At 32.3% G+C, this 26,775-nt stretch overlaps 1 protein-coding gene across 2 annotated transcripts in view; it reads left to right on the top strand.

Moving 5' to 3' along the window:
• Nucleotides 1-832: 832 nt before the first annotated feature.
• The window catches only part of heph (polypyrimidine tract-binding protein 1 heph), a 357,204-nt gene continuing 331,261 nt past the window's right edge, over nucleotides 833-26,775 (top strand). The window contains exon 1 of one of the 2 annotated variants that reach the window (XM_089701013.1): nucleotides 833-1,562. The gene's annotated coding sequence lies outside the window, so the exon portion shown is untranslated. The remainder of the gene's footprint in view (nucleotides 1,563-26,775) is intronic. The other variant, XM_089701014.1, reaches the window with a different exon arrangement.

Below are 26,775 nucleotides of genomic sequence, written 5' to 3'. Positions count from 1 at the left end.
ATAGGTAACTTTTTATACCATTGTGAAATGATTTTAATATATTTATTGTTTCTTTATGAATAGCACAGCACTAGTATGTAACATAAAATTAATTTTAAATTATATTTTATCTAAAGCAAAGTACTAATTTTATTGATGTAGAGCCTTTGTAAATAGAAAATATTTAATACATGAAGAAAATGGTATGTCATTTATTTTGTCTTATAATCTTATATATAAAAATGAATCGCAAAATGTGTTGGTAAGCGCATAACTCGAGAACGGCTGAACCGATTTCGATAATTCTTTTTTTATTATATTCCTTGAAGTACGAGGATGGTTTTTATGTAAAGAAAACGTAAATATGTACCACGGGCGAAGCCGGGGCGGCCCGCTAGTATTTTATAATTACGTTTATTATTTCATCCAGTCTCTATCAACGTATCGAATTTGTATAGAGATTAAAGTCCAATAAAGCAAGTTTCTTGTATCGTAAGCAATCAAATGAAATCGGAGCTCAATAGCAATAGACCCGTGAAACAGGATTACGGTCTTACCCCAGCATTGTGTACAGGGTGCATCACGCACGTGTTGCCAGTGTAATTGAATGTCTGCGTCGCCTCGGGGCCTCGGGCGAACCGGCGAACCGGCCGCGCCGCGACGGCCCTCCGCGTAAACAAACGCACCGAATAGCCTACTCCCATCCATTGAGGGACTTCATTCTCGTGCACTTGAGATTTTTTAACATAAACTTTTCATACGACGTCTGGGTGCGGGTCGCAGGGCGCGGGCGGCACGAGCGCGGTCGCGGGGGGGATGGGTCGTGCGGCCTCTCGCGTTTAGTACACCGCTCAGCAGGAGTGTCGGACGCTCGGCTTCGCAGACGCCGATTTTAGTATTCTTCGTTTATTTTCTTTTCTATTCGTTTAATTTGTCGCTCAGACCTATCGCCTCTACACACATAGATTTCGTCCCTATTGAGTGAGTTCCAGTGTTACAGTGTTTACCGGTGTTTTATTTTGACAGTGTCACGTGCGGATTCATATTATTTACCGGCTCCGAAGTTTTCAACTGTTTGTAACACGACCTTCACTTAGCACAGGTAGAGCCGGTGAATCGCCGACACACGCAAGTTTTATAGGCATAATATCAAGATTATTCCTATTAACAGACCTCTCGTGGGAACGACAACTTGTTGCGTTTTGTTATTTGACAACTAGTAAACTTGATTTTTGCCGGTCTAAAGAAAGTTTGTGGAAGTTTATTATGAATAGGATCTTAGTTGGAAACTAAGTGGAGTAGTGAAGTGAAGTGTTAGTAACTTACGAGCAAATCACGTTTGAAACTCGCGCGTGTTTCTCAGGCATGCGCAGTTGGTAACCCCGAATTTGTTAATTGTAGTATAAAAACTTTATAAACAAATCAAGTGCAGCCCAGTGGTAGTGGAAACTCGCAGTGGATTACTAATAAAAAAGTGCAAGAGTGTGTGATATTTGTTTGCTCTACCATTTTTTTGGATTTGAAGCCGAACGTTCACCTGTGGGATTTTTGTATCTACCTGCGCGCGCACTCTTCTTTCTAAGGTGAGTCGAGTATATTTGAATATAATAATACATATTATTATATAGTATGCAGGTATGAAAAAAGTTCATATAAACATTTTGTTTCCTTGGTAAAGCTTGTGCGCCGGGTCGACTTCTCGGTGTTATTTTTTGTTTTATTTTTTTTGTAAATAACCAGTTGCTTTCTGAAGGTCTGTCTTCAGAGTGACGTCATCACAATGTTAGGTATCCCAACAGGTTTTGTCTCACTCGCACTTCGTAAACATATTTTAAGCAATATACACATTCTCAAGTTGCATGCCTCTTCGAGATTGCGCAATCTGTTGCTAAGCATTTGGGTTTTATTTTTAATCTGTCGTATTTTTTTTAATTTTTATAATTTAAATAAAATATAGATAAAATAAGCAAAGCAGATGTATCAAATGAATAGTTTTATAATTATAAGCGACGCGGTATAGTAAAAATACAGCGATTGATTTAATGACATTGAAAAATTGATGCGTCATTCGTACAACCGCGTAAATTTTTGATGCCATCGACATTCAGGCAACATTTGTTTGATTTTTATATATGTATTTTTAATATTCACGAATAGGCTTATCCGTTGCTAGCGTTGACAGCTAAAACAATAATCATATGTACATTTTTATGTAGTCTGGTGTTTTATGTATTTTCGTTGCTTATTTTTTTAAGCGTATAAGAATATTATATTATATATTTATTTTTTAATCTTGTGTCAGCTTGAATGATGAAAAATCTAGTTGTGTTGAAATTCTTTAAAAATTGTAGGTACCTAGGTATTATATATAGAACATTCATCATTGCCAGTTCATTCACAAATCTAATAAGAAGAAATAGACCAATAAGATTTACTATTTATATACCTAGGTATTACAACTTTTTGACATTTACCACGCATGCGCAGAAAACTATTGTAACCAAAACAGCTCTACAATAACTTCATACAAAGATTATTCAAGAAGACGCTCATAAACATTAATCTTCGTATTATATAATCTATATGCGATTGCTAATAATGATACATCCTCAAACGATTGTCTGTTTTATATCCGGAGTTTGCTCACAGGATGCACCACGTGCTTACGACAGTACTGTGATATCTATGCGTATATTCATAGATACCTATAATATGTAAGGTCAAGTTTATATTTGTATGAAGAGTTAGCAATAGTTCCTTTATTACATCTTTTATGGTTAATGTGTGTGCATGTGTGAGTTATGAATGGAAAGGTACGTAACTTTTTTATATATAAGACCTCTGCTCTGTTTGCAATCATGCACAGTTTGAGAAGACAAGTATACATTGTACTACCTCCTAACTCATAAAATAATAAATATATTCAATAGATGGAATAGATATACTACTAAATAAAGTACCTACCTATTTTATAAATATTTTATATTTAGTCAAAATCTATTAAAAATTAAGTAATCAAAGAAACTCTACATTTTTAAAGTAGGTATCGATATAATTAGATGTCTTTTATCATATTATACTAGATAATATATAAAAAGCTATAATACTTTACTCTTATATTAAGAATTCCAAACTTTATACTTTTTTACAACCGTCTTCATATTAACTAATCACATTTTTTACAGAAACCTCGAGCTCCATGTTAAGGGAACAGGTGCATTTCAATAAAAGTAATGTTTATTTGACGTTAGTCAGCTGAATAGTTTTTGTAGCGAGCCATTTTTTATCTCTCTTGGGATCGAACTTGGGACTTCTTCTTTACATTGCTATTGAATAAAGATCAATATCTTTATTGACAAAAAATAAAAAACGATCTACCTAAAATGTACACTAATTTGCAATTCAAAGTATAAGAATATTGTATTAAATATTAACATCATTTATATTTTAATAAATAATTAATGAATAACGTCTATAAACTAAGCATTTTACACGTTTTAAATTCTTAATAAAGTTTCAGCTTATGCTTTGCCGAGTTTGTTAAACATGGCATAATCACTGTAGCGTGATACAGCAAATTTGATTTTCTAGCGTGTGCGGGATTTAATATACTTACTAAGTGTGTTTAATCTGTACTGTAGGTGTTAGCTTGTAAGAAAATATTTTTTAAAATTTTAAAAGAACTTCCTCATTGTTCCATTATGTCCCGCACAAGGAGTCTCATTAACACTACTAGAAACAACTTGCGGTGTAATTTTGTAATCTGCCTTTGTCCGCAGGTACGACGTATTTTCAACTCATATTCAGAAAAATGCGCAAGCGAATGTGGATTTTGTATTTACCAAATATGGACCATTTTCCAGTGATACAATATTTCATATTAAAACAGTGCAGATCGTTGATCATGAGTGCCAATTAGTTTTTGACTAAGTGGAATTTGAAGAAAAAATTGAAACGAAATTTTTGATTTTGAGTTTGTTATTTCTTCAATCCAAATACAGGTTTATGTTTCTACTAAAATTAAATTCGTATAGGGTCAACCGGGGCAAATGCAACTAAAAAATAACAAGTTTCAAGTTTGATCGGTTGCAGTTATCTCCTTTTATATTTGGTCATTTATTTGACCCATTTAGTGATTTTTGTATTTATTCAAGATTATTTTCAACCAATCAAGCAATACAGTAGTCTTATAAATAACTGGTAGTGAGAATATTTCCTAAAATTGGTAGAAAAAGTTACATTAACCCCTAGTCGGGGGTAAATGCAACTAACTGCCATAGCTCTTCTTCTATTTCATATAAAACAACGAATATAGAATATATTTATGAGATTTCATGTTATTCATAGGATTTTGAACTGGATTACCGTGTAGCAAGAACGAGTTTTCAGGAAAAATCTTATTTTTCTGATTGTGGGGCAAATGCAACTATTTGTTAGAGAATTAGTGTGGGGAATGCAAAAAACTTATTCATCGATATATTTTTATTATTCTATATATATATACAATAACGTTATCTATACAATAACGTTGCGATCGTAGATGGCGCCGCATTATTTAGAGGAAAAACTCATGTACCTACTTTGATTTACCACTTTAAATCGCAACAAAAAAAATAACAGTGTACTACCTACTAAGTCAATTTTAGTTTTTGGTCAGAACAAATAATATTCTTTGTGTTAAATATTGTTAAAAACGTAAACCAAACAAAATACGTTTATTAGTTAATCAACCGTTTACTAAAAATTACTTGAACAATCACAGAACTATCCTACCTATCGTTTTTAGTTACTTATATTCTTTAACCACGCTTTATCTAATTTGAATTTTACTTATGAACCCGTCTCTGGGTATAATATCGAAGAAATAATCGATGATTCTTCTTTAATTAATCATAAAGAAAATATATTTTGACTACCAAGAAGGATACATAATAAAAATATCGACACTGTCACATCACTAGTGTTTTTAGTTTCATACAAAAATATAAGGGGCTATTGTAACTAACCTCACAGTTGCAATAACCCCACAGTGAAATTTTCATGAGGCAATTGTAACTGCATCAATAACACAAAATAGAGTCAACTAACGCACTAAAAATATAAATGAAATATGCTTAACGGCTTGTGATAATCGTGTCCAATCAAAAACACCTGCAAAAAATCACTCCTAAACAATTTTTTTGTCTGCAAAACTCGACACCTGTTTTTACGCACACCAACTTCAAAATAGCGGTTTGACACAATGGCCTATCAATCAAATAGTTTTCATCGTAGGGGCACCATCTATTACTTGTAAGATTTATTAGTCGTTGAGCTATTGAATCATAGGTGGCGATTTATTACAACAACTCTAATAAATTAGTTATGATAACTAGTTGCCATAGCCCCATAGTTGCATTTGCCCCGGTTGACCCTACTGAAAAATCACAAGAACTCTACAATCTACATATTTTTATATTCATACTCCATACTAATATTATAAATGCTAAAGTAACTCTGTCTGTCTGTCTGTTACTCAATCAAGCCTAAACTACTGAACCAATTTTCATGAAATTTGGTATGGAGATATTTTGATACCCAAGAAAGGACATAGGCTACTATTTATCCCGGGAAAATGACGCAATCCCGGAAATCCCACGGGAACGGGAACTATGCGGGTTTTTCTTTGACTGCGCGGGCGAAGCCGCGGGCGGAAACCTATATAATAAGTTCTAGCCAAATTAACTATTATTTTGCAATGTTATACGATGACTTTCCTTAGGTTACTATGTTTATTTCGAAAAATATTTAACTATAGTGAGTGAACGTTTTTTGTATAAATCGTTCAGGAATGGTTTAAAATCAAATTTACAAAGACATAATTCACCCAAGATACTATAAACAATAAAATCTTGCGGAAAAAGCATTTCAGCGCTGCGGTTACTGGCGGAAACAATGGCTGTATATAGAGATGTGTGGAAACGGACACATCAATGCTTTATCTTATAACTTCGTATTGCAGAAAGTTATTAAATATAACGTATAATATATTGGTTTATAGATTTTTACGTATATCCTATTCGATACGTGTTACAAACTTTTCGTCTGTATAAGATGTGGAACTTAAGAATTAATTTTTTTGATTAATGATAAGGCAGTAATAATAAGTTGACAGACATAAGTAAATAGGTATGTGGATTGGTAGTGGTTGGTTGTGGAGTATAGGTAGGTATTATATTATTAGAAATATTCAAATACATCTCAAGTAAGAATCTGCTTGGTTGTAAGCAAGATAATATTATTATGATCTGTAGACTGTAAGGGCCTTGATTGCATGCTTCTATTGTTTCATTTTGAAATTAAACTTTTAAACGCGATATACTCATTAATATTTGCCCAACGGTTTGTATAATACACTGTCACGGGCACAATGTAATAATGAATAAAATCTCTTTAAAAATCTATTAAAATACGTAATTTCTAAATAGCATGTTCATACAAAAACGTGTTTTAATCCACGTGGCTTACACTTTTGAGGCTGTAGGTACTAATGATAAAAAATAATCTCGTATATTTTACGTAACAAGCCAACATTCGGTTTCGCTAATGCTATGCTAATTAAATGGTTTATTGTGTACAAATAGAAAAACATCAGTGGTCCTCGAGGTCACATTGGATTCAAGGCTATTATCATTGGACATACGAGTACCTGCTTAATGTTTTCATACGGTTTTACTAATACTGATTTATTGTTCAAAAACTAATGGAGAATCATTTTGTAGTTATTTAAATGTATGAAATTTTCAAATTCAAAAAATTCAAAAATTCTTTATTTGGAACATAAACAAATTGTACATAAACTTAAATTACGATGACATCCGTAAAAGCATAAGAGCTGTGGCACGGATGCCAACGCCCACCTCCATACATAAAATAAGTTCCATCTTAATAATGTAACAAGTTTAACAATAATAATTATGCAAATAGAAAAAAAAAAAAGTTGTACAAAAACTATTTTATCCAGGTTTTACTTTTGACCAAGTACTTGTTGAACATTAAATTGCAATGTTAGAAAAAAAAACAAAAGAATACGTAATAAACATTATTTGAGACAACAATATTCGGTAACAAAAAACAGAAGATACGTAGGCCAGTTGAGACGTGGGCGAAACATCACTTTTCCAGACTGACTCTACACTGATACACTCTACACAAACCCTAATACTTTCCGTTCAAACTAGCTCTCTAGACGTTTGAAGTTACGAGTACCAGACCACTGCACCCACAAAACTTCTATTTACCTTACAAATAATAGATATCGAACTCATATTATAGGGATTTTATTGACTCGCTCTATTTTCAAGCCAGAGCTAAAACTGCTTACTGTAGTTGTTAGTCGAGTTGGACTTTCGAATCTGTTAATTCGGAATCAGTTAGTCTAGTGTTTGTGGATTCTTTTTGTGCTGGTTTAACTTCCATTGCTAGGAAATGCACTTAACATTTTTTGTTTTTATATACTTACTCTCATAATTTGCTTTGATGGTGCTTTATAACACTAGTGACAAACGAAAAAAAAAGTCTTGCTAGTATTCATGATGAAGTTTCACAATACATTAATTACACAAATAAATATTTTATTTATTTTGTAATTATAGGTACTAATATTCCAAACATGCATCTTATTCAAAATATCATCCATATGTACATCTAACTGGATATGACTCCATAGAGCACTATTAACCATACTAGCCAATGCAAGTTGCCCATACTCGTAAAGTAATGCCATTTAAAATAATAACACCAACGTAGCAAGACGCTATACTCCGAGAATGTATCTATAATATCATTTAGTCATTTCCTTGGGGTCCTTCAATATACGTACTATGTGAATTGCTTGTAGTTCTGTACATAGGTAATTAACTGATTGCAATGACGTGTTTATCTAATGACAAAATCAAACGTTAGAGATAAGCTTAATTTTAACAATGGGACCGCTGATTTACGCCTACGTAGGCACAATATAGTATTGTTGTGGAGCTTTGATGCAAATTCAATTAAATGCGTACATACTAATAATGTTCTGCGGTCTTTAATAACTAAAATTGATGATTTCATCAAATATCAAGGATATTTTCTTGGAATTACTAGGAATCATATTGTTGTTTTATTTCATTTAAAAAAGCAATCAAATACTTCATAACACGTTATTTAATATAGATGGTTTATCGAATAAATTATGACATTTTTTATTAATCACCGCGATGATATTCCGCGTTGTGAATATTAATGTACATCCTGGTAGATCAATAAAAGGCTTTTATAGAGTTAAATAAAATTGCAAAAAATAAATGCCATAAGTTAGTTAGGACTATAGTGGCAATATACCTACCTAACTGATCGTTTGTAATTTAGTCATTGTATTTTATATGCATAATGAATATCATACACGTAGTTAAATATTAAACCAACAATAAATACCTACACCGTTGAAATCGTATTTTAAATCCGTTACAAATCCTTTAATTAATTATTTAGTAATTGTCAATAGTGTTACCTATCTATTACGATGAATAGTCTCCATGTTATAAACTACTACATATAGGCATACGAATAAATATACGATTTACACATTCTTATGAAACTCAAATACGAGAAGCTCACAGACATAGAACATTGTAATACCACAATACAAAACAGAATTGACATTCGAGTACATGAGGGTCAATGACCACTTACCTAACTATAATATTATTGGTTAAACAGGAAATGGTGAGACTTGAAGCCATTGCATGATGCAATGGAATGTCGAATTATTGTTCCTTCGACAGGTGTTAATAAATGACGTGTGTACAAAGGAATTTAATACCAACGATTTGACTTCTGACCTTTCGAAGACATCAGTGCGTTTATTTTTCGTATCTAATTGTTAAATTTTAGTCGAATTCATATTGAAAGAATGCTTCTTTGTAAAAATAAATTAATTGAAACGAAGCGCGAAGATACTGATAAAATCTCGCTGCGCTTTGAAGCGATTAAAATAGTTTAATTTGCAGTTATTTTCTTTTAAATCAGTTATTTATAGCAGTATTACAAAATCATAGTAATCATTTAAATACACAATTAATTCAAATTAATGTTATTTACACACTAGAATTACGAGTCGGTAAATCGTCGCCAGGGAATAAATAATGATTATTAAGTTGTTTGTTTTAAAATTACATACCGCACCTTTATGGTATGTATTAAACAGTAGATTTCATTAATCTAATATATTATTTTTCTTTAGTAAAGAATCAAAAATTTGTCTTTAAATATTTTATTAATTAGGTACTACAACATTCCTTTATTTGAGTTGAAAAATAATAATGTAAATTGTGTTTTGTTATTCGTGACCTATGAAAGTTTCCGACAGCCATACATACGGGTGGTGTTTAACATCGTAAGCTTAAAATAATTTATGCCAGTAATTTGTAGAATTTAATCAAGTAAAAACGCTCGGAACTCGAAACAGGGACGGTGTGGCCTCAAGACTCGTTAAACAAATGTTGACTCCTGTAATTACGTATGGAGTGTGTAAACATGTGCCAAGACAGGTAAGTAAATTGGCTTTTTATTGCCAATATCTGTGTACATGTTCGGCGAAGAGAGAATATGAAGACTGGGAACGTATGATTTGTTTCCATTTGATTTCTGACTACATGAGCGTGGATTGTGACGTGTATAGAATCATATCAAAACTAGAAACTTTATTGAAAGAGTATTAGAAGAGCTTTATAAGCTTAGTGCGATATAATATACGTATATTAACTTTTTCTGGAATTTTTGATAGCATACATAGGTTTTATTGTTACTCAAACTACGGCACACAATGTCATGTAATAAATAGCTTAATAGGTACATTTTCTTTCAATTCAGCTTTCGAGAACCAGGTCTAGAAATAAATATATACATCAAATATATAATAATCTATACTAATATTATAAAGAGGAAAGGTTTGTATGTATGTATGTATGGTTTTCACGCATAAACTACTGGACCGATTTTGATGAAATTTGGCACAGATAATCTTTAGACCTTGAGGAAGAACTTAGGCTTTTATTGCGAAATATGTACCACGGGCGAAGCCGGGGCGGACCGCTAGTAATATATATGTACATCAAAATATCGATTACCTTACAATGTAAATGAAGCTCATTTATATATTCAATAGAGTTTTCGCACAAATTGCAATGTTTATTCCATTCACATCCACATTTAAGAAGCTTGACCTCTCATATTCGCTTCCATACGATGCGAAATCCACTTACTTAAAATGGGCGGTGAATATTTATGAGACACAAATGCGGACGAACCCGAGGGGCACGCTAGTGATTTCGAGCGAGGAAATAAAAGAGTTAAATCTGTATGGGATTACTGTTATCCGTCATATAATGTACTTTTTCAATAGCGTCTTGGAGTGTTTTATCAAAGGAAGGTAACTCTTTGTATCTGCCTTCTTTTTGGTTACTATTTTTGTATTTTATTTCGTATGTTTTTGGTGTAGTACTTTTATTATAAATGAATGTTAGATAAAATTACTGTATAAAGCTCTGTTTTGAATTTTGATTTATGAAATTTAGACTTTGCCCAATGGACAAGGTTCATGAACCAATTTAAATTAGCTGCGAGTTTTGAGCGCATTGCATTTGAATGACTAATTAATGTAATTCATTTCGACTATATTCCCAACTTTGCAGTCTAAACTATAAACTAAATATTCCTGTTTAAGCTCTAAGATACAATGTGTTACATATTAAACGTATAATTCTTGAAACTACGATGTTTAGATTTAGTTACCGATTTAACATCTGCTGAATATAATTTGGTTTATTTGATGAAAATAAAACTAATAATTGTTTTTAAAACTAATATAATATGGTGAATAAATATGGGTAAACCATTAATTTTAAGCTACGCTTATCACAGAGTGTGAAGTGATGCTTTGCATTCTACTATAGTCCATACATATTATGAGAAATGAAATATAAGTAAAATTTGAATTGAACAATTTTAATATCATAGTTACATTAAAGAAGATGTGATTTTGATGACTAAACTAATATTATTGCCATGTTAATCTCCTACACACGTAAAATAAACGATAATTACATTTTCACGAACACAAAGTACAGAATAATCACCTTTCTTAGTATAACTCAATGATAGGCCATTGTTTGTTTTCAAATTGAATTTTCCATTCTCTTGGCGAGGTCAGAAGTCAGGGATGACGTTAATTACCGCAAGGATAAAATTATTATAAGATAAATTAAGGTAAGATTTCTGTTGAAACAGGTTTATCGTTATTTACATAATTATTTTAAACATAATGATGGCTCGGATTACAATGAAATAAACGATTTGTATTTCTTTTGTAATTTTCCGTTAATTAATACGTTAGCATTATGTTATATTGGAAAAACATGGCTGAATAATTACGTCTGTGTTGAAATTAAACTGTAATAAATTACACTTACATCACCCGTCCAAACATATATCTCAACCTAAATAATGAATAAAAATAGTTTTTATACCAGCATCAAAAGTAATAAAAATAGTAATTTCGATGGGCCTTTTAAACCGGATCCGGGCTCGTCCCGTATGCATACCGACAGACGAATTTATATCTTGATGTCATCGATTGAAGTAGAGCTGTTATTTGACGAATCAAAGGACTTGTAATGCTTATTATTTAAACATTTAAAACGGGATTTAAATTGACAAATGGATGCGATATGAGCAATATTTACCATTATGTAAATTTTGGACATTAACATATTTTTTGTGAGTCTATAGACATTATGATGTATATGCGTAGTGATATTTTGCGATATAGGAACACAATTTTAATTTTATTTTTAAGTCAATATATTTTGGAAATCCCGCATTTTCGTATAGCCTTGAATATACCTATAATTTCGGAATATGATTCTATAATTTTTAACCGACTTCAAAAAAAGGAGGAGGTTCTCAATTCGACAGTATTTTTTTTTTTGTTAAATACATATTTGAATAATTATTTAATTGCGTGAATTTATAACAAGGTGTTTAAGCGAAAACCACCCGTACCATCTTCAATATTAAGTTATGAATACCTATTTAAAATATGATGATAAATTTTCTGTAGAAACCGTAATTAATGCAAATAATATTGATTATTTGATTGTGTATATTTTGATAGCGGAAAATACACAGGAAACGGTTGAAACTTGATCTTTACTCAAACAATCCAGTCCAATTTCAAAATAGCGATCGAAGCTTAAGCTCCGTATCCATGGATCAGGAAAACGCGTATAGTGTTTTTACAATTATCGTCTTTATACCGTACGACACGACTGAGTAAAAACGCCGCGTTGTCACGTCTTAACACGTCTTATATGGTCACTTCACGGCACGATATTATAAAGTGTGAACCGCATGTTGTCGCCGAACACATAAGATTATGAGTACATATTATACTCGTATGAGGAGTTGTGAGTCGTGTTACGCTGACTGATGTCTCCTTATATCATACAGTTGATAAGAGGGAGGAATCGCTGCGATAATGTTGCCCGTGAACAAGGCGCCTTACAGCTAAGTTTAATCGGGCTACGAGGGGTACTGTAATTAATTAATGCTGTCATTGACAAGCCTAGGTAAGTTATCTTTAATAACTGAAAGTGGATGTTTAAGGGAATTGTCAAAAACGTAGCCGACGACGCGATATTACTCAATATTAGCGTGGATGAACGATGGAGCTTCTAACTTTGAAGGTGGATAAAGCCACTTAATTACAACCCGTCAGCAGGAATCAAAAGAGTCGCCAGTTAAAAATAAACCATGTTTTATTTATTTGACGTTAAGCCAAAAGTTTAATTTAAAAGCAGGCGAAGTTTTTAATGCGCCTACCACAAAAACTCAGTTGCGAAATGAATGTTTATCTCAAATACGTTTGTTTTGTTCCAGTTTTTACGGTAAACAGCAAATGTACCAGAAGTGATAACTAAGAGGGTTGAATTCGAGTTTTGTTTCAGTTTACAATGGACTTGAGTGATAGAGCTGAAGAGACTGATTACATAACTGCCTCTTAAAATACTAATTTGTTGGATAGATGTATTTTTTGTGTAAAATTGTAGTTAAATCAATCACGGTTGAATATTTATTGGACAAGACAGTTAACTTCAAAAAAAAATTTAGTACGCAATTTAAAAATAACTTCATCAAATAAAAGATTTGTCCTTTCGACTTTAACGTTTAAAAGCTCAAGGAATATAATATTATTATCTCTGGAATCTGATTAAAAGTTTCATTCTAAATTTGATAGTCATCAAAATAATCACATGATCTATACACACTCAAAGATTACTCAAAATAATATAACTTTCTGTATTGTAACACAATACAGTTCCACGGAGCGTGGATGAAGTTGCAACTTGCAAAAGTGTGCAGCTGAATGTAGCAGACTAAGGAGATGCCTCCAGCGAATCGTACGTAATGCGTTCGATAATATATTCCGATCGTATTTATTTCTAAAGCTAGGCAACAAAACAAGGTTTTGTTAGGCATCCCCTGGGCTCCTGTGTCTTATAGAACGTACTTTAACCGTTAAAGGTAATGGTTGTAATGTAATTGAGCTTTTGTATGCGATGCAATGGTTCGTGATTTATGTTTATTTCATGTATTTTCAAAGTAAGTACATTAAATGTAATGTCTGTATTTAATTCACTCATACAATTAAATTGATTCAGTGAATTAAATATACACATTATTGAACTCAATTCCGCTATTAAAAAATAAGTAAGAAGAGGAGATACGCTCTATGTAACGAAGACTTTTTTTACAGCACAGTAGCTAAGTTTCACTTTTTCTTAGCTAAGAACTTCAAAGTATTTGTCGTATATTGGGAATGTAATATGTACAAAGTCGCTGGAAGTTTTATTGAAAATTTAAAATTCTGCACGAAAGACTAGAAGAAATAAGAGTCGACTTGTCTCACCGCAAATAATACACAAGTGTTATATCGAATTTAAGATAAAACACTTCTAAATTACGTGATGCGACATGATATTTACTTAGAAGGTTAGAAAGGTATCTTTATCAGTAGCGTCGAAAAAATAATTGAAAATGATGTCTGATTATTATCTATGCGAAGAGCCACGAAGAGCGATATTAATCTTTATATAGGTAACTAGAGGTCCGCCCCGGCTTCGCCCGTGGTACATATTTCGCAATAAAAGGTAGCCTATGTCCTTTCTCGGGTATCAAAATATCTCCATACCAAATTTCATGCAAATTGGTTCAGTAGTTTAGGCGTGATTGAGTAACAGACAGACAGACAGAGTTACTTTCGCATTTATAATATTATAAGTATGGATTATATTTTTTCGATTACGTTACACTGTTTGTTACACATACAAATTTTCGAAATAAGGCCTTAATATTAGAAATCCCATAAATCCCCGACGACCTAAAACAAAATCCACTAAAACTATTAAAACCACTACTGCTCCACTTTTTCAAATGACAATTATTTTGACAATTTTAAAATATCGTTTTATTTAATTAAAAACAAAAAAATATCATTCTTTTGTCAAGCCTCGCCACATTGGCCTATTTTAGTTGCGTTATGAATGGGCATAGTCAGAATGGACTGAACGAAACTCGGTGATATTTGCACAATGCATCGTTGGTTTGGTCAGGTTATTGAAACCAAAAGTTTCCTTGCACCTATATTTAAATAATGAAAAAATAAAGGGCTATAAACCGGCGTACAACTGAGGTATGTACAATGTGCATCCCTTCATTTACGTCCTGCTCGCTTCTACGTTGGTTCTGAGATATTTTGACATAGCAATAGAAAACTTTTATTTCAAATAGATCTTTTTTTTAATGCTGTATTGTTATAGAGGGTTACTTGAAAGTTTTTGACGTGACAACGTCTTATAATTCGATAGAGCCGGATGCACGCACGAAAAAACACGACTCATGCGGCGTTACCTCGCTCTGAGGCGTTCCATGTAAGGCTTGAAGTGCAAGCGAGAGCGCGGAACGAGCGACAAAGAAGCACAATCGGACGTTGTCACGTTCAACTATCGTCAGTAAACCGACTTTACAGACAACCAATTTTTTTAACAAAAAAAATGTCCAATAGGTATGTGGTTAATATGCAGTTTAAAAGTAATAGATTACTATTTTTAAGGTAAAATAACTCGATGAGAGAATGAGCCATTTCTGGCTGCATTATGTCACACGGCTAATCAGGTAGAAATGACTGTAAGCTTGTCATGTTACACGTCTTTTTATATCAAATGGCATTAGCTGTTGTTGATACAGTTGAGGTTTGTGTCAATTTACTCAGTTGATATGATAGTGTCTCAAGTTTCGGTTTGTTTGAATAGGATTGTTGCCGTTAAGGAGGTTAATTCTCTAATTAGTAAGCTCTTCTTCGTAATCCCTATTTGCTGATATAAGATCTTGTACGTCGTAAGGAAAGTGAATATTCATACTGTGTAATACTTTACTGATCACGTTTTTAGGATACACTAGTGACAAAATATAGGATACATTTTTATAATAAACTAGAGGTCCGCCCCGGCTTCGCCCGTGGTACATATTTCGCAATAAAAAGTAGCCTATGTCCTTTCTCGGGTATCAAAATATCTCCATACCAAATTTCATCCAAATTGGTTCAGTAGTTTAGGCGTGATTGAGTAACAGACAGACAGACAGAGTTACTTTCGCATTTATAATATTAGTATGGATTAACGATAGTAAAATACAATAATAGAAATTTTTTTAAATATAATTGACTCTATATTATCAAACTAATTTAAGAATTCGTGCATAATTCAATTCTCTTTCGAAAGCATATCTTAAATTTTTACGTGCTTCTATCATCGCAACCTTAAGAGGTGTCATTATATTCTCGAGTAAGTCACCAAGGTAAAGCTTGCTTTGAAAGAATGACTCTTGAGACTCAACACCACTCGTTCTTATCCACGCTTCTTACCTCGATGCCTCGACTGACTAGCTACAGTTTTCTTCGATTGTTATGCATTTACTTACTTCATTACGAATTCTAGTGGTTAATCGATGAATAAATGATTTAAAGAAGTTGGATTTTTGAGGTATTTGTTACTATTTTGTCAACTTTTTTTGAAGTGAAACTTATTAAGGCGCGTTGAGAGTAAAATTTCAAGTTCAAGGCAATACCGTCACGTCATGGAGTGAGGCGACGATTTTGACTAAATCTTGCCAAAGAAGTTTCGCTTCTGACACGTGTGCTCGGCACACACTTTTTACTATTTTGTCAACTTCAAGTACCTACATTAGAGTAAACATTTATTGAAACATTGATTCTAATTCTAAAAATATACGTATACTAAATTGGTGTATAGTATACGAAGCCGCTTAATCTATCAACAGCTGACCGAGACTAACCAAATGTCAATGTAACAATGACTTGAAACACTACTAAGGTTGCCAGCTTTTGTTTTTATTTTCATTTCATTTAACGCGTGTACAATTACGGCTAATATTGTTATTAATTATAATAATACCTATGTAATTATAATAATATGGTCATTGCATATTATGACAATAACATATACAGGAAGTACGCCAATCTGTATGAAAATTAGGCGCTGATCATGTTATTATACTTATTCTGTTATGAGGGAAACTTTCCATTATGGAAGTAGAGAAGATTAGGAAGTGAACACGTTTATAGTCAATGTTGCTTTAGTATTAACATCTTGATCAAGCTTTTCTATGATCAAAATTGGATTGCTCTACTGTAAACCTTTAGCGTTTTGTTTCTAATTTTCCATCAAAACGGGCATTACGAACATTTGCGTCACTGTGTCCACTCGTAGCCTCATTACGTCTTAATGTTTACACCAAATTGAAGTTAACGCTAATCCACAGCTGCTCACACCCGGTTTACGCCCTTACGATTTCAAGCACGTCAATCATGGAAGTTATAATTGGATGGATGAGTCGCGATTATAGGTTCACGCCCGGCCCGTCTCTCAGCTAAAGCAGTTAACTAACTATCCGATACTTCTCACGTCTCCTTAACTGTTACTTAATAGACTCTTCCATTTGTAACACGCTCGCTTTTCTCAATTAAAGTTATTCTAAAGTAATTTAAATTATTTAGTCCGGTTGCGGTGGTTCCCAGGATTTGTGGCGATTGCGCGATGTTTTTGTTTCGTTCTTGTTCGTGTATTTTTTCAGGTTAAGAAGTTTCGTGTATTGAAAACTTGAAGTGCTTCTATTACTGATATACCTACATGTGATTTTGTTTACCAATTTCGTTTGCTGAGAAATAAGATAATATGTATAAAGGTTAATTATTATGACTATTACTCGGCTGATGCATATTTTATGTGAATTTTTTTTACCGATTTACTTTTCGTGATGCCATTAAAATAATTAAGTTACATCATCATTATATTTAGATTATTGTGAACTTAAAAAAAAAAAACAAATTTATAAAGAGGATTATTCACACATAATTCGACGCATCGCATTGTATCGCGTTGCAGCATTGTATTTTTATGACTAGGTAGGATATTTGATACCTGCTCAAAATAGGGAAGAATATAAAATTATAAAATATTTAGCGTTTATATTATCTCACTGATTCTGTTGCGCTTATAAAATATTAAATCCGTGGGCCTCATTAAGCAAACTGTTTAATTATGAAATTACTAGCTTTCAAAGTCTGAATAGAATGTTTTGAGTAATACTTGAGCTGAATTTATGTCTTCAGTAATTCATAATCAAATTTCATGCTTATTTAAACAGCATTTTGAAATTTAACACAGTAATAACTGAAGAAAATATAAATTAAACAAAGATGTTTAAATACGAAATAACTATTATATTCAAGTAAGTATTTGATGAATACTTTTAATTTTTATTTATTTATTGTGTGGTGATAGACAAATTGAGTGTTGATTTTATTTTTAGTTCATGTGATTCTATCCGATTTATTGTCATTGTTTCCAGCAAAGGGCCCCACTTCTAAAAGATCTAAAATTGATGCTTGCACTTAAGATTTCCAATTTAAGTGCCTCCAAATGTTCTGGCTGTCATACTATTAGATACACTATTGATACAACATGTATTTTAGAAATATTTAAACCTAGTAAGGGTGCTTTTTCACCAATAATGTGCGAGTATGTGTAGAGAGTAATGTGTAATTAATAACCAATGGCATCGCTTCAAACTTCAAACTAAATGAAGCGATAATTGGTTGTTTACAAACACATGGTGGAAAAGCACCATCAGAAGAGTTTAATATACTACATTTTGAAGTAACCTTGAATGCGTATTTTATGCGTACAAATCTTATATGGCAGTTTAGATTATCTAACTCTTGAGTAGTTTAAAATGATAACGCTCAGGCAATTGTATATTTTTAGTAGCCGTGCGAAATTTTATACTATGCGTGTTAAGTGTGAATTATATAAACAGAGATAATCTAGTTACACATTTAATTTGAGTATGTTTAAATTCAAGAATAGTGACGTCACAATATGAATCACAAAGCGTGTCGGTTAACGTACGCGCAGACGTTATTGTATCGAACTAATATTGACCTTCGTTTGTAAGAATTTATACAATAATATGTTTTAATTCGTTCTTAACGTAACAAATTTATTTAGCAGCTCTATTATTATCCATAATGGGCCTAATATGATGGAATATATTATTAAATAAATTATCGATTTTATTAGATTCTCATATTATTCATGTAGATACTATGTAAAAATAAACGCATCTTAGTTGTAGGTATTTTGATTCTACTATGAAACATTAATCTAATTATAATTTATTCAGAGAAGTAGAAACTGACAATAAAATTGACTAAGTTTCTTCGAACAGTGATAGTATTCCTATTGTTAGATGAATAATTGAAAATAATAACACCGATTATGAAAGGAATTTATTTGAATAGTAATAAAATCTATGTTCTTTCGTTTAATACGTTTCATTACAAAGCAATGACGATTGTTATCGTTCTTAGTTATTTCAAGATAAAATCAATTTCAATTTATTACTTTTAAAATTTATGCAATTATTCTTTGACAAAACAAAAAGATTAATAATAATACTACAATTACCATAGTAATACTACAATTTTATACGGTTACGCACTTTTAAATATGTGTTAGCTATTCAAATTATCAATTTTAATTATTATCTCCATGTGTGAACGACAGTACTCATACTAAAATTTAAATCCCTTCTCTCTCTACCCATCAAATTCTAAAAAGCGAGCTTAGCCTCAGGCGGTTATGAATAAATCGTCGCCAAAGTCGAAAAAGTGTTTAATTTTAAAATATGCCATCACCATAAAAATTTGCAGTTGCCCGATCTTAAAATTAGAATTAATCTCTTTGTGTGGATCAAATTACTTTTGGTTATTGTGCCAGCCCAGAGAATGCGGTTTAAATGTTGGAAACATGCCAGTAATTGATTATACCCAGACAAGATTAAAGAAAAACTATTTTATTGTTATTTTTTGCTGCTAATAGAGCACATACAATGTGTCAAATGGCTAATTACACATTAGCATTGAATAAGTAAGTTAATTGAAGCAGATAGTTACCTACAACAATTGACAGTTCATTACAGTTTAGATTACGGAGATTAGAGCAAAATGCTTATTGGTATAAAGAGATAATTTACTAAATTTAGTTTTAAATAGTCTTAAAGCTTAATCTGTTAACATAAATGATAAACTGTTATTTATATTGAGGTGTATAATTATGGGAAGCAATGTTTATATTTAAAGCAAAGACGAGTTACCATGTCGTACAAAAATAATATAGTCTGTATTTAAATCGGCAATCTCTATCAACGAAAATAATGAAATTCATATTTACAGAAGAGGATAAGCATTTCATACAAAAATATATAATTAATTAATTGTAATTGATCACAAAGATGATGAAATATACATATTAGGCATCAGATTTGATTTTCCTTATAAAAATTCCCTTTCGTCTAATTTAGGTACATGCGTTCTTTGGTCAATGCAAAATCAAAGACTTTGATAACATCAACCCAATTAAGAGATACATTGGGCAGATTACCCACCTCTACACAAATATTAAAACACAATAAAATATCTTATATAGAAAAATGAATCGCAAAATGTGTTGGTAAGCGCATAACTTGAGAACGGCTGAACCGATTTCGATAATTCTTTTTTTATTATATTCCTTGAAGTACGAGGATGGTTTTTATGTAGAGAAAACGTAAATATGTACCACGGGCGAAGCCGGGGCGGACCGCTAGTTTCGTATAAAAATTGTATTTAAAAACAATTCTTGTATTCGTTTCTCACGTTATCGAGATGCCATGTATCATTTGTGTAACACCTGTCGGAGTGTCAATTGATAAGATCTGTCAATTTTATCATTCCCTGGTACTCAATGCATCAAATGTTTCAATATCGCACGTAGATACGTAGAACATTCTAGAATGTGGCCTATTTAGTCCATGGCAACGAACGTCACAAATAAAGAAGGTATGAATGAAGCACAAAACATTATAATTAAATTAATGGCCAAATTTGTCTTTATCTCTAGCTTTTTTTGTGGTGTCTCTCGATGTTAGCCAGAAATGCTTCGAACGCGTGTCGCGTGGGTGAACGGAAGGTTCACTCTGGTAGCGACATGCGCAAGGGCGTCCCCTCTTGACTATTTTCATTTTATATACCACGTTCTGAAAGAAGATTTTCAGGGTAAAAGAATGAACATTATTATTATTGCAGTCCGAGAGCAATCCTCTTTCCACAATCATGAATTCTTATTTACAATCTATATATATATTAAAATTATTGCTAAATTTGTCAAGTTGTAACATATAAATATTGTAGATAGATAACAATGACATTCAATATATCATTTTAATGACACACCTTACACGATGACTCTCGTTATCCCACTAAATGAAGGAGGTAGCATTAACATGCCTAGTTCAAAACAAATTACTTTTGAATGCCAATTTGTGTGAAGGTTATGTCAAGGTGGACCATCTGCTATTCTTAGAATATAATATTCATATGGATGACCACAATGTATTTTCTAGAGATTTCCCAGATATTTTCGATGCAATTTTCATCGTATGGTAGGAAAAGCTTTTATGTACTTGCCCATACATATATTGTAATGAAAATACTCAACTCAATGGAGTAATAACTCAAAACTTACGACATGCGCTGTCGCCATGAACTTTTACAATTATTTGTTGCACAAGCAATTGCGCATCCAATATATTCATGTTTGCATTACTTTCACGCGACACAAGAATATGAGTAAACTTTCTAAAGAAAAGGGCTTCTTTGCATATTTAATATTAGAGAAGTAAAAGTAATCCTGAAGTTGGAAGACAACTACAAACCGCATATACTGGGTATTAAACTACTACGTAATTTGTCATTGCGTTTTATGAAACACCACACACCTTATTATGACATTTGTTTAGTAAAATTTGCTCCTTTCTCCTACGTAATACATATATACTGTTATTTTATAAAATTTACTAGTTAGAAGGGTTGATACACAGATAATTTTCTCAATCGTCTCATTTTCTTAACGATTGCCTATAAATCCATGCAAAGGCAGCTTATTTTTCTAAAAATATATTTAATAAGTATGAAAATAGACTGTAATGATATTGAAAATTGATATCAGATGTGGGTTTATAAAATGAATACAAAAAATATAAGCAATAAATCTTTAGAATGGGGTTACTGAATACATTAAATTTCGTATATAAATATAAATCTCTATGTGCCTCTATATATCTAAACCCTAAACCAAAACAATGTCAAATATATTATATCGTATCCTTTGCAACGTGTTTAGAAATAGCTTGTCTCAAAACATTAACCAATATTTATTATAGCCGTGTGCCAAACAGTTTAGTTTTGAACACGCTGTTAATAGCTGAGCAATAATAATATAAAGTGCTAAAGGTTCTTCATAAAAAATAAGAAGTGAAGAAAAATAGTATAAAATGCAAATATTGCATATATGCAATAAAAATGAATTCTTTAGAAAAATCAATAAAACCTCAATATAAATACAAAACCATATATACGTTAAGTATTATGTAAATGGCCGAAATAAAGCAATAAGAGAAACTGCCTTTCTTTGACCAAAGATAAAGTAAAGATCCCAAACACTAAAACTCAAATAGAAGTTGGTTTGAGGGATTGAAAGCCTTGCGAAAACATAAGTATTGGATCGTCCTTCAATCCTTAAATTGAGGAAAACGAATATAAATGATACAAAAGTGGTAATGGCGTCTGTCGTCAAACATTACACTAAGTAATTGCGGTGTGTAAGGCTTAGTTCGATAAATAATCAATCACATTAAACGAATGAGGATATCTTCTTTAACAACGATCCTTGTAATACAAATTCATTATTCAACCATCAATTATGTTTCAAGTTATTTATATAGAGAATATGTTTTATAGCATATGCATAATATCTATACATATAATAAAATCGTAGGAAAGTCAAAACTGTACATTGAATATTTTTTTAAAAGAATACATAATCCATGATCTATAATCGATATAGAAGCCAAAAATATAGTTTTTAGAATTTTTGTCTGTTTGTCTGTTTGTCTGTTTGTCTGTTTGTCTGTATGTTTGTCCGAGCTAATCTCGAAAAGTACTGCATAGATTGACTTCAAATTTTGCATGAATATTACTAACAGGTCGTGTGAGGTTTTTTTAAACATATTATCATGCTATCACCTCCGGGGGAGGAGCTGTGAACCTTTACTTTTCTTACGTATTCCGTGTACTACGACAGCGTACAATCTAAAGACTCATGTTTAAATGTTGTTTTTGAGTAAGCCATGCTATTATCTAGCTTTACACTATAAAAACTACGTCATTTACGTAATTTGGGCAGAGAAACTGTTTAATGAATCTTAGTACTATAAAGACAAATTTGATTCAGCGCCATCTATGAGATTTCGTAAAAATCAAATCAATTTACATGTTATCACTACTGAACACAATGTTAAAAATTAATAATTTAAATATAATTATGTTATTTATTTATTTAACTCTTTAACCCATAATAAATCTTCCCTTCCCTATAAGGTGCGCTTATATAATTCGTGTGAATATACTACATTTTTAAAAGTGAGGGTAGATGTATATTATTTTAATTCAAACTAGACACCATTACAGTTAATCTAATATTGATTGTGTTCATTGGTTACATTTTTAAAAATCTTCGTGTTTTAATAATTCGATCACGAGGCGGGACTCTAATACAAAAAGGTTAGTTCGTTGATAATTATTATTCCTTCATCATTTACATGTTGTTAGTAAAAATATACTTTGACTGTTAATACTTTTGTTCAGTATTTATCTGTATGATTATTGCTTGGTAATTAATATATTTTCATGTCGTATACCTAATTATAAACATAAGTGTGATGTGAAACTAGCTGGATTTATTTTTACACACTCACAGTCTTATATTTTGTGTTAATGTTAAAATAGTATTAATAGTGTAAATCATAATATTTTTTCAAAGTTAAAAATATTTCCTTTTTTCTGATGGTGTTGCCATCGAATTAAACCGCGCTGTCGTTTCGTTCACAAAAAGTCATGTTATTAGGACCGAATATGTAGCCGCCTCAACTTACGGAAACGAGAGTAACCTGCGTTGTCTGTTAGTTATTGTATAGTCGAATTTAACGTTACATGGAAATTGGAATCTAAATATATGTATACCTACTTATATTAAATCTGTAGAGGTCAATTCTGCACATGAAATATATTTCCTAAATAACTATCACGAGGTGATTAGAGATCGACATCGACGTCAAAAATGTTTGTCCGTCTGTCTGTCTGTATAACCGTTATAGAAACAAAAACTACTCGACGGATTTAAACGAAACTTGGTACAATTATTTTTCATATTCGTGAGCAGAGCAGCAACTCCATTTTTAAGCTTTCGTCGCGTGTGCGTTCTTAATGCGTGTATCTTAATGGTTAAAGCTACACAGAAATCAAGTATGAAAGAAATGTTCTCCATATTATATAAAAAATATCTCCCGACATCATAAATGTCTATCTTTTATGGTTGAGCTTAGGAGTTCAAAGCTTTCTGATTATATTTGTCTACTAGCTGTCCCCGCGACTTCGTTCGCGTGGAATAGTGACTATGGGACCTATGACCATGGGCTCAGGGTGGGGCAACAATAGAAAATCATTTTTATTTTCATGCTCCCACTCCCGCGCCCACTCGCACTCCCACGCCATATGCCACGTTCAGTCCTAATCCCACGCCCACGCCCACTCCCCTTCACAATTAGTACCTACCAGATCAAAGCCAGGGTAAGCGCCCCACCCAGCCCCACCGTGGCTACGCCCATGCTGAATTACTACTTAACATACAATTATTGAGTAAATACGTACAACCATACTGTACTGTTGTACTACCATAAATAATTAAAAGAATTGTTATCAAAATTTCTTACTAAACTGAGCTAAAAAACTTACGTACCAAATTATTAAAGAAAATCAAGAAATGAAATGCCTAACCTATACCAAATAGTTACTACATATTATTGTAATTAAAAATTATGGTTAGTATATAATATCGAAAATCAAAAATGCCTAACTATAACTAATTCTACGTAAAATTTATTTTAAATTATGTCATATTATTTTTTAGGAACCAGGGGGGGGGGGAGAGGAGCAAATTCTATTTCCTTCCTTTCTTAAACGGATGTTTTTAATAATCTATGGTGTAGCCAGTAGCCACTGATCAGCTTAATCGATACTCAGTTTTTATCAAATCCAGAAACAAATCCAAATTAGATCTTTCCTGTCTCACGCACGTAACTAAAGGCTGAAGAGAGAGAGAGCACGTAACTAAACCGTTGAGACGAAGAAAAGTGTATAGATAAAGGAATAAATAATTTCATAAACTTCCCGACGATCTTTAAAAATGAATTATAACTTTCATTTTTTTCATTCCCACTTTTACCCCTATGTAGGTATAATAAGTGGATGAACCAATTTTGATACACTTTATCTAAGAACCAGCGTCGGAAAATATTCTGCCTAACAAAAAAAACCGCATCTAATTCGGTTTACCTGTTAGCCAGCTACGGTGCCATAGACAGACACACACACACACACAGAAATACATAGCGGTCAAACACATAACACCAGTCTTTTTGCGTCGGGGGTTAAAAATATAATACGACATAATTTAAAGGACATTTTATGTGGAAAATTTACCTATACACCAGGGTAGATAATTTTTGAAACAAAAAAAAATCGCAGTAGGATGAAACCCATTAGAAAAGGATATGATAAAAATGTAAGGAAAAATAAATTACGGTCAATCGGAGTTCGGGAAGTGCGATGGGGGGAGCTTTTAAGAGAAAAAAATGGTTTCTCTCGATTTCTCGATAATAATAACACCTGCTAATTTTTTTCTACATATTTTAATTGTACAGACATCACTTTTCCACAATTTTATTATATGTATTGATGATGATGATTGAGATTATAACACTCTTAGTCCGTTTTAACTTAATTTTTATTCACCCGCATCAGTGCCACCTAAAAAATCTTTATATATCGAAATTCGAGCAAAGTTAAGAAAATGAGAAATAAGAGTTCTCAAGGATCGTTAGAGATAAGAGGCTTACTATTGACCGAAAACAACATGTGTTATGCCGAACCTGAAACCGCTTCACAACGAGAATTGCGGCTCACAGCTGACCGCGAACGGCATGTACTATCCTGTGAGACCGAAACCTTCACTGAGAGGGTATATAATATAACGTCTCACAGCTGATCGCAAATGGCATATTGTACTATCCCGTGAGACCGAAACCCTCACTGAGAGGGAATTACGTCTCACAGCTGATCACGATCGTCATATTTTATCTCGAGAATTCTGAAACTTTTACTCAATATGAAGACCGTTTGACAAATAATAGGATGCACCATAATATTATTCGATCTCTCGAAGATGAACATGAGCATAAGCAATGACTAGAGTAGGGACGCGAATATTACCATTATTTGAGACAAGAACGATTAATAAGTTTGTTTAATGAAAGATTAAGAATTGAAACTATTGGTCTCTTTAAACGGACGAATAGCGAGAGGCCCGTCTTACTGCAGACAGATTTCGACATAGTCTTAATGACTTAGAGGTAAACATAGAAGATCAATCTACAAATTCGGTGGTGTGGTCCGACAAAATAATATAAAAGTGGGTTTGCTTATAACCTCACAATTGATTACAGATCATCTTCTGTATAGGCGATATTAACGTAGTATGTTCTTTTTGTAATGCTTTAAAGTGGAGTAAGGAGTCGGCTTTCGTTTGAAGATACGCCAGAACCTTTGAAATCACTACTTTTAAGTTTTAGAGGAACATGTGCAATCTAAACAGTTCTTAGACAATATTAGCTCTTATAGTATTGCGTTTTAAATGATCCTTTGGTGCTCAACAATTATCAGATGCTCCTTTCATTCTTACTTTTAAGATACAAGGTCAAGTTTATCATTTGATAGGATCCCTTTTGCCTGAAGGCCAACCTAAGTTTCTTTAAATATATTATTTTGTATTCGACTACGACGAATAATCGAATACAAGAAATCAATATTTCTCGAATTTAAAACTGAACTCATTTCACAATTTTAGAACATGTTAATTCATCAGGTTAATCCGTATAAATGCGTTTTAAATCGACATTAGAAGCTTTTCCTCAAGATGGTGA

This window comes from Colias philodice, chromosome 11 (genome assembly GCF_061535455.1).
Source record: "Colias philodice isolate Cphi_HAF_F1 chromosome 11, ilColPhil1 Martin Lab GWU primary, whole genome shotgun sequence".
Classification (NCBI taxonomy): domain Eukaryota; kingdom Metazoa; phylum Arthropoda; class Insecta; order Lepidoptera; family Pieridae; genus Colias; species Colias philodice.
Note: the sequence above shows the minus strand (reverse complement) of the source record. Positions and strands in the feature narration are given on the sequence as shown.